Source organism: Amblyomma americanum, unplaced genomic scaffold (assembly GCF_052857255.1).
Source record: "Amblyomma americanum isolate KBUSLIRL-KWMA unplaced genomic scaffold, ASM5285725v1 scaffold_428, whole genome shotgun sequence".
Lineage (NCBI taxonomy): Eukaryota > Metazoa > Arthropoda > Arachnida > Ixodida > Ixodidae > Amblyomma > Amblyomma americanum.
The window spans coordinates 1,269,366-1,284,368 of NW_027526899.1; positions in this window are offsets into that span (position 1 = coordinate 1,269,366).

Below are 15,003 nucleotides of genomic sequence, written 5' to 3' on the forward strand. Positions count from 1 at the left end.
AAATTACCAGAGCCCTTAACTACAGCGTCGCTCATTGCGTGAGTCGCTTTGGGATGTTAAACTCCATAAACCAAATGATACCCTATGTCCGTAGTTAGTTAAATTTCAAGCATTAATTTTTAATGCTGACACTACACTGGCACTGGGCTATTCCGTATCTTCTTTTGGAACCACTAGCCTACTATGCTTCCAGACATGTGTGGAGTAGAGGTAATTGTGACACATAGGGATGACATCACTTCCCATTAAAGAAATGTTTTCAGTGATAATGTATCCAGGATTTATACCTCGTGTTCTCAACTTTCTGATGAAGATCAGAAGAAAATCTGGCCTTATTGTTTACTGAGATTTATTGCCCTAAGCACACTTGTGTTAATTAAATGTTTTATCACTTTACAGATTCCTATTGCAGCAGCTCTATTTGCATAACGTCAAAACAAAACATGCTGCTGTGTGATTTTTTTCAGTGCGGCATTCTAGTTCTAGCAGAATGTATGAGAGAAGAGAACAAAAGATTGCATGGCTAGCTTTTGTTTTTAGGTTTTAAGAACTACTTTTTTTAACCCAAAACATTGAAAGAGGTTCACTGCACTGGTATCATTTGTCAGATTGCTCTTTCTGTGCGGCGTGCAAATGGCATATTTTGTGGAATATCGTGGCCTATTTTCAGCCTTTTCGTCGGAGTAGCAGTAGTGCTGGAATTTTGCTTTGAGTTAGCTTCTTCGTAAGGCATACATATTACGGAAGCTAGCCTTGTTGCATTTTCTCAAGGTGTTTATGACAAGAAGGCTATTGGGTTTGTCACCACTGATGCCAGTGTTGCTGTAATTTCTTTGATTCATCATAGGCTGTTCAGCCGATGTGCTTGTAGAAACAATCACTTCGTGGCAGCGAGAAGTCTATCGGTGTGTCTTCAGATTGCGTTTTATTTCTTCTTGTGTGTTCTTTGTTCCTTCGTATGAATATTTTGTTGCACCTGGTGTCAAAAAATGGTCTCAACATTTTGGCTATTTGCAGTGCTTTTTTCCTTTATTTATGCTCTGTACTTTAAAACTGAAAACCATTGGTACTCTTTGGTTTCCCATCTGTGTAGGTTTTAGCCCTCCCCATGATTTGTGGCATCACTAGCTGCATTATTCAGCTCTGTGCCTGCAAGATTACTACTCTGTGTGGTTGCATGCCCTCACTACTGACACAACAGTGAACAATTGTTTTGTTGGTTGGATTGGAGAAAGATGCTTTCATTCTTTGCATCAGGAGTCATTTACATGAGTTAGGATTGGTAACTATTGGATGGGCAGCAATTATAAACTGCCTACTTAAAAACTATTCCCCAAAGTGGTTGCATTACTGTTGTCTGAAAGACTTGTGGAAAAACACAGTGCGGCATTTCTAGAGAGCAGCTCTAATCTTGTTTGACATGTATGCTGGTCATAAAGGTTCATCTCGCATAATTGTCTTTCTTTTATCGGGCAAGTTTAGCTCACAGTTGTGCTGTATTGATTGCAATAAAAATGGTTATGTGGCTCTTTCTTGCTGTACTGATGTTTCTCCACCAGGAAAAAAATGCATTTATTGCCAAGAAAATTGGATGAAAAATGTTCCCTCCACCTGATCCAAACTCAAGATATCAGGATCAAAACAGATCCGCCGTTTCTTTTCATAAGTGAATGGCAGTGTATCCTCAGCGATGCACATGAAAAAAATTTTCTTGATGCACTGCATGTTTGCTTGCAAAAACGGCTGCTAGTAGTGACACCTATTTTTCATGTCGGTAGAGTGTGGTGATGTATCTATTTGGGTCGGCTTCAAATTGTCTCATGTGTCCCTTTGGTGTGCTATTTCTTGTTTTCATCAGAATTATATATTTTTCAGCCTAAATAGTATGTTCATGCCTTAAGAAAGACAATTTGTTAGTTTTTCTGGGTGTTTATTGCGGAAATGTGAGAAATTGTATACAAAGTGTCGTAATTGAAAACAGCAACGTAGATAAGCTGCGATTTGTAAAGTAAACATCCGAATTGTCAAGGAAGTAATTTCTTTTTCAAAAGTGCACATTACGCTTGACATTGAGAGTAAACAAATCGTTTTACAACTGCCCGCAAAATATGTACGCAGAAAAATGGCAAATGGCTTCCTACCACACTCACTGTTTTGTGAAATAATATTTACTGCATTCACTATGTGGCGTTAACAATCTAGCTTATTTGTAACTTGAAGGATTCGAAATTCACCTGAAACAAAGAAGTCACTGTTAGATGCTGCCCACTCTCTGCAAAAGCTAAGAGTTCGCTTTATACGCAATCGTGCCCTTAACGTGTCGGAAGGTTAAAGTGTATTTTAGAGCGAGTTGCTATTCCACATTGTAGCAGACAGGGATAAAAAATAGTAAACGGAGAGATACCAGTTCATTATTGTGGCACTTTATGCTTCACCATTTTTCTATGTTTAAGCATCTCCCATTTCTGCTTGACAAAATTTGAACTATATTTCGAATATTCCTCAATACTTTGTGCATTGCTTCCCTTGCAGTTACAGATAATTTCTATGGAAAAATTTATCCCCTGGAACAAAAAAATCTGGCAATGCTTGCCTGACATGCTGAGTACATTGTGACCAGTTTCCTACAATTTTTCAAATGATTCACTTCACATCCTTCTAGTCATCACCTTAACACTGTGTTATCTTTTGAGGCAAGATATGCTATTCACACTATTCTTTAAGCTAAATAGAAGATCTGGTCATTTTTTTTGGGTATTGGTGTGGTATTAAAGGGGCTCCGAAACGTCTTCCGAGGAGAGCACATTAACTCGCTTAATCACTCCACTGTGTTGCCATGAAAACAAGAGCCAAATAATACTCTTCTACACGCAGCAGACGACCCACAATCACACTTAAATGTTGGCGAGCCCTTCCCGTCGACGTTTTCATCCTCGCACCCTCCTGCGTCCCCCGCATCTGCGTAGACAAGGTGAGAGGTGGCCATTGGCTAGATTCTTGCAGACTTCAGGCAGCTACCGTGGCCGCGGCCAATAAGCCGCTTGGCTCCGGCGGGTCGGGAAGCTCTGCTCCCAGAGGGGGGTCGGCGAAGGAGCGCCTGCCTTCCAGCGTGCAAAAAGTGACGAGAGGAGAGGGAAAGGCGCCAAGGTGCTGAAATTCGAATTTTAACTACAGATAACTCAGCCTCTACAAAGCGCATTTAAATATGCCTTGCTAAACACTATTCGTGCAGTGACGTGCTTCAATATCCCATGCATGCCACAACATTATTAGAGCACCCTTCACAGCCCCTTTAATACTTCTGTTTAGGTGAGCGGGTTCATTTCTAATAGGATACGCACTTGTGCGAAGAGAACTGGATGCAACGAAGAAACACATTTGACTTGTTTCGCTCTGTACATGCCGTACATGTTTGTTCATAGTGTCCTGTCTTCCTGCTCGTATGTACCTTATTAGAGATGGTGGGGTATGTGATAAAACATACATATTCATGCAAACTGTCACGATGGCTAAGTGGCTGTGGCGTTTGGCTGCCGAGTGCAATGTTGTGGAATGAAATCCTGGCTACTACGGCTGCATTTCGACAGAAGTTGAATGCAAAGAAGTTATGTGCTGTGTGGTGTCAATGCACATCAAAGAACCCCACGTGACATATAATTCAAAACTAATAGGTACCATGTTTTGGCAGAAATGAAGCCTCACTATTTCCCAGCTCCAAGATCCCAATTTGCAGCCACTGACCTTCAAAAGTGAGCTGCGGCCTAGGGCGGCTCTAGGCACTGATTTCCAATCATACTATGGGCCGCTGCGGCAGCTAAGTGGTTATGGCGTTCGGCTGCCGGACCGAAAGACGCGGGTTCGATCCCGGCGGCGGCGCTCGAATTTCGATGGAGGCGAAATTCTAGAGGCCCGTGTACTGTGCGATGTCAGTGCACGTTAAAGAACCCCAGATGGTCGAAATTTCCGGAGCCCTTCACTACGGCGTCTCTCATAGCCTGAGTTGCTTTGGGACGTTAAACCCCTATAAACCAAACCATACTATAGGCTAGGTAGTTGTATGTTAAGCACAGTGCCTGTTTGCATATCTTTCTTGTCCAGATTCTTTCATATCTCTTGCTTCTTTAAGTAATGAATGGTCTTGAGTTCTTTTTATGTGCTGTCCAAAGTGCAGTCATATTTAAAGGAAGCATATTAACATAGCTGCTTTGGGCATTACAGTTTTTATTTTACTTCCGCTGCTTTTCTCTGTTAATTTTGCAGGGTAATATCAACGAGCCAAGGAATATATGCTACCAGATGAAGAAACCTGCAATTACAAATCTTCCCAACCCTCATAGACTCAATTGCCTGATGTTCATAGCCTGTAAAAAAGCTTGTTTACAGACCTTAGTGCATGGTCTATACGGACAAAGTGGGGTAGATAATAACACGTTTATTGAGAGCACAGATACTGGGACATCAATGATGGTTATTGTTTAAGATACCATGGGCAAGATGGCCTAAGCATAAATAAGGATATAAATATGCAGGTCACCTTGTTGTCATTTGATAGAGCAAGCAGAATATTTTTTTTCTGCAATATTTCAAGATTTTTGCTGAATTAATAAGGTGCAGCAAAAGTAATACATTCTGTGCAATGATGAGCCATTGAATGGATGTATGTGTGGTGAACCATCCTTGATCTCGTTTCTGGTGCTAAAGGGCTTTTAGTTTTTGGAAATGTCTTGCCTTACTTGACTTTGTTGTTATAGTACCATGCGCATTTCTGATTATTTTGTTTATTTTCTCTGCTGCTTCTTGTTTTTGCTTTAGTCATGTCTGAGACCGTATGAAGTATCTCTACCAAAGCTGCAGCAACAGCTTTTATTACTGTTCAAGCAGATTTTCGGTGTTGAACTTTAACCAGTTCTGTTTTACCTGCTCTTGAGGAAAAGCCATAATTGGTTGCTTATTCGAAGTGCACATAGAAGTCTGATGATATTTTTTATGTGTATGACACTGCTGACACTAGCTGGCTAAACAGTATGTGTTGCTACATGAGTTTAACTCAAACCTTGACGTCAATTCCACTTTTCGGTTTGTGTTAACAGCACGTGTCTGTTTGCAGAATGAACTGTAGCTTTCTCATCTTTAACTGTAATTTTTAAAAATCTTCCTTATCTTTAAGTGTTTTTTTTTAAATTTTGTGTCTGAACATGGAAACTATGTTTATGTCTATTACTAAGTGTATGTTAGCTTGGTATGGGACGAGGTATGAACCAGCTTTAAGATAGGAGGGTTTTGCACTCTTACGGTCTGCCGGTAACATGCGCTTTTTGCCAGCTGAAATGCGAACTGTATGCAGAATTCAAAGAAGGAAATTTCACTTCACAACTGTGCACTATTTAATCCCTCCAGTCATAGTTCATTCATGTGTGCACATTAAATTTCTGTCTGTTTTTACTACTGCCGTGAATTTTTTTGCTGAAAATGGCTGCTACCTATATATATGGAACCCTTTGCAGCAGGCTTTGAGAACCGTCTCAAGCCAGTCTTGTAAAATTAACGAAAAAGTTTTTGATGTGTGCCTCTTGTTTATTAATAGGTGTAGTGTGTGATGTCAGTGCACGTTAAAGAACATCAGCTGGTCGATATTTCCGAAGCCCTTCACTAGAGTGTCCCTGATAGCCTGAGTTGCTTTTGGATGTTAAACTCCCCTATACCATAAACCATCTTCTATAATAATATTAATAATAGTTCTGGCAAGACTACTTCATGTGTGCTTTCATTTGCTTGTTTTGATACCTTAGTTCTAAAATGGTACTCTAGTGACAGGAATGAGTCGGAACGGTTTGAGGCTCTGAAGTTGTGTCAGATACAGACTTATGAGAGGATGTCGATATTGAAAATAAGGGTGGCAGTGTAAATATTCGAAATTCCTATATCGAATTGAACATGTTTGTTATTCGGCTCGTACTCAGTTCAAGAATTTAGTATCTGAGTTTTTTATTTTCGAAAGTTTTGAAATATTTAGTTAGCAGCAATCCAATATTTTGCTGACTTTCATTAATCCATTCATGGCAGAACCAAAATATCTGGGCAAATTATCCAAACATTAAGTTTAAGGTGTCAGGTAAACTGTACAATGGCATTTGTTTCTGTCATTTATCGGGTCGACTGTTATCACCCAGGCACCGATTTTCTTGGATGTTTAGCAAATTTCTGCAGGTGGGTTGGTCACATCACACAAGCTGTTAACATGATCGTGACCACCTGCTTCAAACTATCACAGAATGAGAACACATCTTTTCATCATCAGCAGCAGCAGCCTGACTACGACCATTGCAGGCCAAAGGCCTCTCCCATGCCTCTCCAGTTATCCCTGTCCTTTGCCAGCTGTGCCAACTGAATGCCCGCAAACTTCTGAATCTCATCAGGCCATCTAACTTTCTACCACCCCCTGCTACACTAACCACAGTCAGAAAAAAAAGGTTGGGAATTTTCTTTCGATCCAATTGGACATTCAAACTGGTTTCATTTGGATCTTCGAATTGATTCTAGCTGTGTTTTTAGCCACCCGACCAATTGAACCTCACTGGATTCAACTGGACCAACAGATTGGACGAATCAGGTACTAGCAGTTGTTGCATCCAGAATATATTCCCAAAATATGCCTCACAACATGTGAGAAATACTTCTGCAACTTAACATATTATTAATATGGAAAAGGAAAACTGATTTGTGAGGAATTTAGGGAAACATTGTGTCTGTGTGGTTCTTCCAGTGCGCCGAAACTGCACATTTGTCACGGGCTTATCACTGTTTGCACTGTGAGCCTCCCCACAAGGATTTACCGCAATTTTTTTTATCAGTGATGTGGGAGGGGGCGTTTTATAACTCAACCGTTGGATAAATCGGTAGTTTCTACCAGTCCCTCGAAATTCAAAATTAGGTATTGTTACCCATAATGTTACCCTTAATTGTTGCTTCATATGAATTCATTGATTTCATTTTGTTTCTCATCGCCTGTGGCATACTTTTAAGTACTGTTTCTGTTAGCTTGATCTCTCCTCCTTTACATATAAAAAGGATCAGAGCTAGAAATCACGAAATTATTAAAAACCTGGGTTAATGCTGTTAATGCTGGCATTGATTTCCAGCCATAGTATAAGCTAAGCAGTTGTATCATAAGCACGATGTCTGCTGGTATTTCTTTCTTGTCCACATTCTTTCATATCTTTTTTTCTCTGTAACTGATGGATGGTGCCGAGTACTTTTTGTGTGTTGTGCAACGTGCAGTCATTTAGAAAGAAAGAATTTAAGCATCGTTGTTTATGGCAGTGCAGTTTTTTTTTCACTTAACACTGCTTTTCTCTGTTAATTTTGCAGACTAATATGGACAAGCCAAAGGAATACATGCTACCACAGGAAGAAGCCTTCAATATAAATCCTCGCCTTCACAGATGCTTTGGCCTGATGTTCATAGCCTGTGAATTAACTTGTTTTTAGACCTTAGTGCCTGGTGTCCATGGACGCATAATGCCCCATCCATGAAAAGCACAGATACTTTAAGCATCGATGAGGGTTATTATTGAAGATATCATGGGGCAACATGGTATAAGCATAAAGAAGGGTATGAGTATACAGGACATCTTGTTATCATTTGGTAGAGCACAGTGCAAGCAGAATATTTTGTTTCCCCCACTATTTCAAAATTTTCATGGAGCAAGGTGTTGTAAACAAAAATACATTCTGTGCAATAAGTAGCCATTGGATGAATGTGCTATTGGTGGCCATCCTTAATCTCCCTTCTGGTGCTAAATGGACTTTAAGAAATGTCTAGTCTTACTTGTTTTTGTTGTTACAGTGCCATGCGAGTGCATTTCTTATTATTTGGTTATTTTCTCTGTTGTTTTTTGTTTTTGCTTTAGTCACATTTGGAACATTATGATGAAGCATGTCTGCCAAAGCTGCAGCAACAGCTTTTATTACTGTTCAGCCAGACATTCAGGGTGGCATTTTAATCCGTTATATTTCAACTGCTCTGAAATGAAAGCCACATTTAATGTGCATTTCACTGCAGTTGCTAATTCAAAGTACACAGTGTAGCGTGGCTTGTTGTGGCTGGGCATTGGAGCTTGGCATTATTTTTCATGTGTATAACACAGCTCACACAGGCTGGCTGAACAGTGTCTGTTGCTACATGGGTTTAGCTCGCACCATGACGTCTGTTTCATTTTTAGGTTTGCGGTAACAGAAGGTGACTTTTTGCTGAATGAAGTATAATAATATTATATTTACATGTAATTCTTTATAATTTTCTGACCGAAAATGGAAACCGTGTTTATGTCCATTGCTCATGATGTATGTGTTTGTTATGCAATCCATGACTGTGGTATGAACTATGAACCAGCTTTGAGAAGAAATGAGGCAGGGGGCTATTTATAGCTTAACCTTTGAATAATTAGAGAATATCTTCCAGCCCCTTGAAGTCCGAATTAATGAGGTTTTACTATTCTTCCTGTTAGCTTTAAATGTTGCATCTTATGAATTCATGGTTTCGTATTGTTACTTATTCTGCGTGTCTACATCACCTATTGCATGCTGTTAATGCTGTCCAATCAAGAAATCTACATTTCTATGGACATCATGTTTTTTTTAGTATCGTAGTCAGTATAGTTTTGTATATTTTGGTTGCAAAGACCAGATACTATTTTAAAAAAGAACATGGAGTTATGTTTGCAAGTTTATATTTTTAAATTGTTTTTATACAAAACATACATTCGATTAGATATTGGAAGGTATATTTTTCTTAATATTCACATTTGATAATTTAAGCATTCACACACCTCTAATAATTGGGTAACTGGAACGGTGGGAATTTTTTCTGAGCTGTTGGACATGTTCCTTATAGAAATATAAAAACTAAAAATTCTAGTGGACTGTTGTTCTTGACTGAAGGGATTAAGCTCTACATATGAAATTTAACTCTACTCAAGTAACGCAGCTATTGCATAGCACTCTTGTCTACAGTCACAATCTGATAGCCCTAGCAGTATGTGAGCTGTGGCGTATTGGGCCCCACGTTTTAATAAAAGTGGTCAGGTTTTTAATGCAGGAATGGCCACCACAGACTGCAAGGCTGGCGTGTTTCCTGGACATAGTCCACCTGATGAAAAGCGCCCTGTCAAACACAGTGAGCCATCCATTAGTACAAGCATGAGTACTCACCGGGACAAGTCCACAGGCGAGCATATTCACCAATGCCCACCCTGCGGCAAGATTTTCAAGAAGAGATCACACCTGGTGGAGCACATTCGCACCCACGCAGGCGACCGCCCGTATCATTGCAGTCACTGTGATAGCACATCCGCTTATAAGAACAGCCTGGTCAGACACCTGCGCACCCATACCGGTGATCGTTCATATCATTGTGACCATTGTGACAGCAAATTTGCAGTTAAGAGCAATTTGGACAATCACCTGCGCACCCATACGGGTGATCGTCCGTACCATTGTGGCCACTGTGGCAATGCATTTGTACAAAAGAGCCACCTGGTAGATCATGTCCGCATCCACACTGGTGAGAAGCCGTTCCAGTGCCAGCTGTGCCCCATGGCATTTGCACGAAAGGGAACCCTTGTGGCACACGTGCGGTCCCACAAGGGTGAAAAACCATTCCAGTGTGACTTGTGCTCAAAGGCGTTCTCAGTTAAGTGGAATTTAAAACCACAAAGAGACACGACACTAAAGGAATAATAGTGTTCCGTGATGCCCTTTGGAGAGAGTTTTGGTAGCAATCTTGCTGGCAACCAGATAACGGCATGCTAGCTAGGTGGCCTGTTACAAGTGTTCTATCCTAAAATGGCGCTCGACTGCGGTCCCGATAGGCACGACTTCGATCCTGGCTGCGACAGCAGCATTTCAATGGAGGCGAAATGTTGAAGGCATGTGTACTGTGCGATGTCGACCACCACAGGTGGACAAAATTACCAGAGGTCTGCACTACGGCGCCACTCGTAGCCTGAGTCGCATCGGTGTGTTAAACTCCATAAACCGAATGAAACCCTATGTCCGTAGTTAGTTTGATTTGCAAGTAATCTTTAGTGTTGACACTGCACTGGCACTGGGCTATTCTGTTTCCCCTTTCTGAACCACGAGCCTGCTATGCTTCCAGACTTACGTGGACAGGAAAAGATTGACATGTAGGGATGACATCACTTCCTATTGAAGGAATGTTTTCAGTGATAATGTGTCCAATATTTTCGCCTCGTGTTCTCAGCTTTCCGATGAAGATCAGAAGAAAATGTGGCCTGATTATTCATTGAAATTTATTTCCCTAAGCACACTTGTGTTATTTAAATGTTTTATCAATTTACGGATTCCTAATGCAGCAGCTCTATTTGCATAACACCAAAAGATAATATGCTGCTGTGATGTTTTTTCAGTGTTGTGTTCTTGTAGTACTAGCAGAATGTATGAGAGGAGAGAACAAAAGATTGTGTGGCATGCTTTTGTTTTTATTCTTTAAAACTACTTTTTTAACCAAAAACGTTAAAAGAGTTTAACTGCACCAGTACCACTTCTCAGAACAGTTTCGGTGCTGCATGCAAATGGCAGATTTGGCAGAATATTGCAGCCTTTTTTCAGCCTTTTTGGTCAGAATAGCAGTTGTGCTGGATTTGTGCTTTGAGTTAACTTGTTTGTAAGGTGTATGTGTTACTGAAGCTAGCCTTGTGACATTTTCAATGGGTGTTAATGACAAGAAGGCTATTGGGTTTGTCACCACTGATGTCAGTGTTGTTCTAATTTCTCTGATTCATTATAAGCTGTTCAGCTGATGTGCTTTTAGAAACATTTAGTCCACTGAGGCAAGAAGTCTTTCAGTGTATTTTCAGATTCTATTTTATTTCTTCTTGTGTGTTCTTGGTTCCCTTGTATGAATATTTTGTTACAGCTGGTGTCAAAAAGTGGTCTCAACATTTTGGCTCTTTGCAGTACTAATTCCTTTTATTACTATTCTGTGCATTAAAACTCAAAAGCATTCATACTCTTTGGTTTCCCATTTCTGTGAGTAGCTAAGCTGCTCCTCTCCCTAAACTGAGCTTTTATGTTGACAGGCAGTTCTAGCCTCCCGCCCGAAAATAATTTTTGGTGTCACTAGTTGTATTGCTCAGCGCAATGTCTGCAACTATACTACTCTGTGTGGTTGCATTCCCTGCCTATTGACACAACATTGTACAGAGGTTTAGTTGGTTTGTTCGGAGAAATTTGTTTACTTTTCATTCTGCACATCAACGGTTGTTTACTTAAGTTAGGGTTGTTAACAAATAAACATGCGGCAACCAGAACTGGGCTCTTAAAAATTATTCCCCAAGTTCTGGTTGCATCCGTCTATAGGGCTGTCTGAAAAATTTGTGGAGAAAAGCAGTGCAGCATTCCTTTATAGCAGCTCTAATCTTGTCCGACATGTTTGCAGGTCGTAGAGGTTCAACTGGCATCAATGTTTTTACTTTATTGGGGCAGTGTTAGTTCACACTTACACTGTATTGTTCACAATAAAAATAGTTATGTGGCTCTTTCTGGCTATGATGATGTCTGTTCAGTGGCAAAAAAATGCAATTATTGCCAGGAAAATTTGATTATAAAAGTTTGGCCCCCACCGAATTCAAACTCGTGACATCAAGATCAAGACAAACTCTACGATGACTGTTTATAAGTGAATGGCGGCGTAGCCTCATGGATCACATGAAAAGAACTGTCTTGATGCACTGCAGACTGCTTGCAAAAGCCGCTGGTTGTGGTGACATGTATATATCATTTTAAAGCAAAAGCATTGCTTGTCTCATTATGAGAAACACCAGCAGCACGTGTTAGTGTACTCGCAGGTGGTACAGTAAATCCCAGGGTTGGAACCCGACCGCAGTGGCCATGTTTCGGTAGAGGCGAAACACAAAAGGCACCGTGTGCTGTGTGATATTGGTGGATTAAAGATGCCCAGGTGGTCGGAACCCTCCACAACAGCACCTCTCTCTTCTTTTCTTCTTCCACTCCCTCCTTTATCCTTTCTCTTATGTGGTGTCCACCAAGATAAGCGAGACAATTACTGAGTCATTTCCTTTCCTCAAATCCAATATTCCTTTTCAAGTGCTGGGACTTATCACACCCGCAGCTAAACACCCAAAGGATTGTAGAAATAATTTCTATTATGAATATGCACTTAATACTTGAACATGCGATGAAAATAATGCTGCGACTGGTAGCTAAATATGTGCTCACAAATATGGTGTACAATGAGCTACACCACTTACTGTTTTGGAAAATGTCATTGGCTACGTTGACTGTATAGCATAAAAAACAACCTTATTTGCGAGATAAAGGATAAAAAATTCATCTGATACAAAGAAATCACCACTAGATGTAGCCCACTATCAGAAAAAGCTGTGAGTTTACTTTCTATGTACACAATTGTGTACATACAGCACCAAAGGGTATTTCGGGGTGAGTTGCTAGTCCACTTTATAGCAGACAAGGATAGAAAAGGAGATGTAGGGAAACCAGACCACTATGCTTTACCATTTTATGCTTTACTATCTTTACGTTTAAGCATCTCCCTTACACAAAGAAAATGGTGTGAAATACGGGTACAAAAGAGAAACAAACACAACAGGACCAGAGATCTCCCTTAGTCTTTTTCTCCTACTGTCTGCTTCACAGAACTAGAACTATGCTATGGAAGCCCCTACTTACCCTAGATAATGCTTCCCTTTCGGTGGCAGATAATTACTGTGGAAATATTGATTCCCAGAAAAAAAAAAATATGGTAATGATTGCTTAACATGCTTGCTGGGTACAGAGTAATCAGTTTTCTGCCGTTATTTTCCAAATGATTCCCTTTACAGCCTTGTCATCACCTAAACACTGTGCTGTCTTTTGAGGCAAGGTTCTCCATTTGTATTGAGGCATCTTTACAGCCAAAGGAAAGATCTGGTCATTTCCTTGTTATTGATATGTTATGTGAACTGTATTAAACTTGCATTTATGTCAACCTTGCTGGTTTTGCTTTGCTGTTACTTGTAGCTAGAAGAGTTGTTGTTTGACATGACATGATGACTTTGCTTTTTTGTGACAATGGAAACAAAGTGCAGATATTAGAGATGCTTGAATGATACATGAAGCAGTCAAACTTCGATATAATGAACACATATATAACGAATAATTGGATATATCAAACTCTCGCAAAAATTTTGGTCAAACGTGTATATTTAACTTCCTCGCTATAGCGAACGCAGTTCGGCATTAAACGTATATAACGAACTGCGCGACGCCAAGCCCTACCTCACTTTAATAGCAGGCGGCAGGCTTCGTTTCACTACCAGATTGTGCTGCGGCGCAGCAAACGTCCAGGACTACCTCGCCGGCGCTCGGCATCGAGAGTTGACAGCCAAAGAAATCGTCCGCATCTCACAACTGCTGGCAGCGGCGCTTCAGCAGCGGCGGCAGCGGCGTGATCGAATGTTTTTTTTTTTTTGCCTTTTAGTGTTAGCAGCGGCGTGTCCGCCGTTGCGTTCTTTGGAGGCTCTGTCGGTGGTCGTGTCGTGCAGTGTGGTGCGCGGGTAGAGTCAGCGCTGGTAGAGTGAACTAGAAGAGTGTCAAACGCATATGCCGCCTGTGTATCAAAATTGAGGTAAAAACCGGTAATTTCCGCTTGGAGCGCTGCGAACGTTATCCTTGCCTAATTACCTCTTTAAAGGCGGCAGAACCCACGCGGTGCATAAGTACCGCTGGCGAACGTGGCCCGTGCCGTGACAACGCAAGCACTGCATCGGTCGCCCGGGCACAACCACGAGGGCCAGCTCACCGGCTACTCGCAACTGGTGTGGCAAATCATCCACCTTCATTCCAGGCTTCAACTTGAGTAGCACGGTCCTGGTGGTTGAGCCTTTCTCCTTCATCCCTTGGACGCGCCAACGCTCCCGCGTCACCTCCGTCACGTTTCCGAACGCCGCGAAAGCAGTCCTGATGTCTTCGTCAGCCACACCGTGCAGCATCCAATGCAGGCGCAGCTTAACCTGCTGATCCTCCGGGTCGAAAATGATGCACCGGCGTCCTTTCACTTGTAGCTCCTTCAATGCAGCAAGCTTTTTCGTGGCTTCAGCACTGCTGAGCGTCACCGCCCACACATGATTTATCTGATACGCCCCCAACGCCACGACGTCGGGGAGCGCACCAGCGTTGGCGTCCCGAAAATCTTCCACCCGGTAGGGCCTCGCTCGCACGTCACCATGCAGAAACACCGTGTTAAACACAACACGTCCTGTTGGCAGAGTAGGCAGAACAATCTCGTAGTCCTTATCTGCGTCGGCAACAAGCCTGTTTCCGCGGCCAGCAAGGGCCGCAATCGCCGCTCCGCCGGAGCTCATGATCCCGCGTCCGTCACGCTCGGTGGCCGGAAGTAGAATGCAAGGTTCCCAGGTGTTCCCAGTGCAGGCGCTATGGACACGCGGACTGCGTCCGTACCTACGCGTCGGCTACCGGTCTCGGAAAGGCGAACGACACCGCGGAACTCATGGACGTCGCCGAGGCGGAGGAAGCAGCGACTGGCACGGACGAGGCGGGCAAGCCGGCTTCAACGCTTGCCACGTGTGTGAGTTCCAGGAATAGCACCAAGGCGGCCGACGAACCAGCGAGCCAACCGCCGACGGTAGACTGCCCCCGCTTTGCTAACGAGACGTCAGGGAACGGGGCCTGCCCAACAGAGCCTGAGGACGTCGAGGCAAAAGAGCCGAGCGAGGACATCCACGAGAAGAGCGGCGCCCGTGTAACTAGCGTCACGCCCCCCGTCACTACAACGGCGAAGCGTCCCCACGACCAGACCAGCCCCGAAGGGGACAAGGTGGTAGCGCCCGGCGTCGAGGAACCCCCTGCAAAGACGGCTCAATCCCGGCGTCCGAAGTTACGGCCGCGCCCGAACCTTTCGGATGACAAGCGGGCCGGCGGCAAAGTACTCCACGAGCAGGCCGA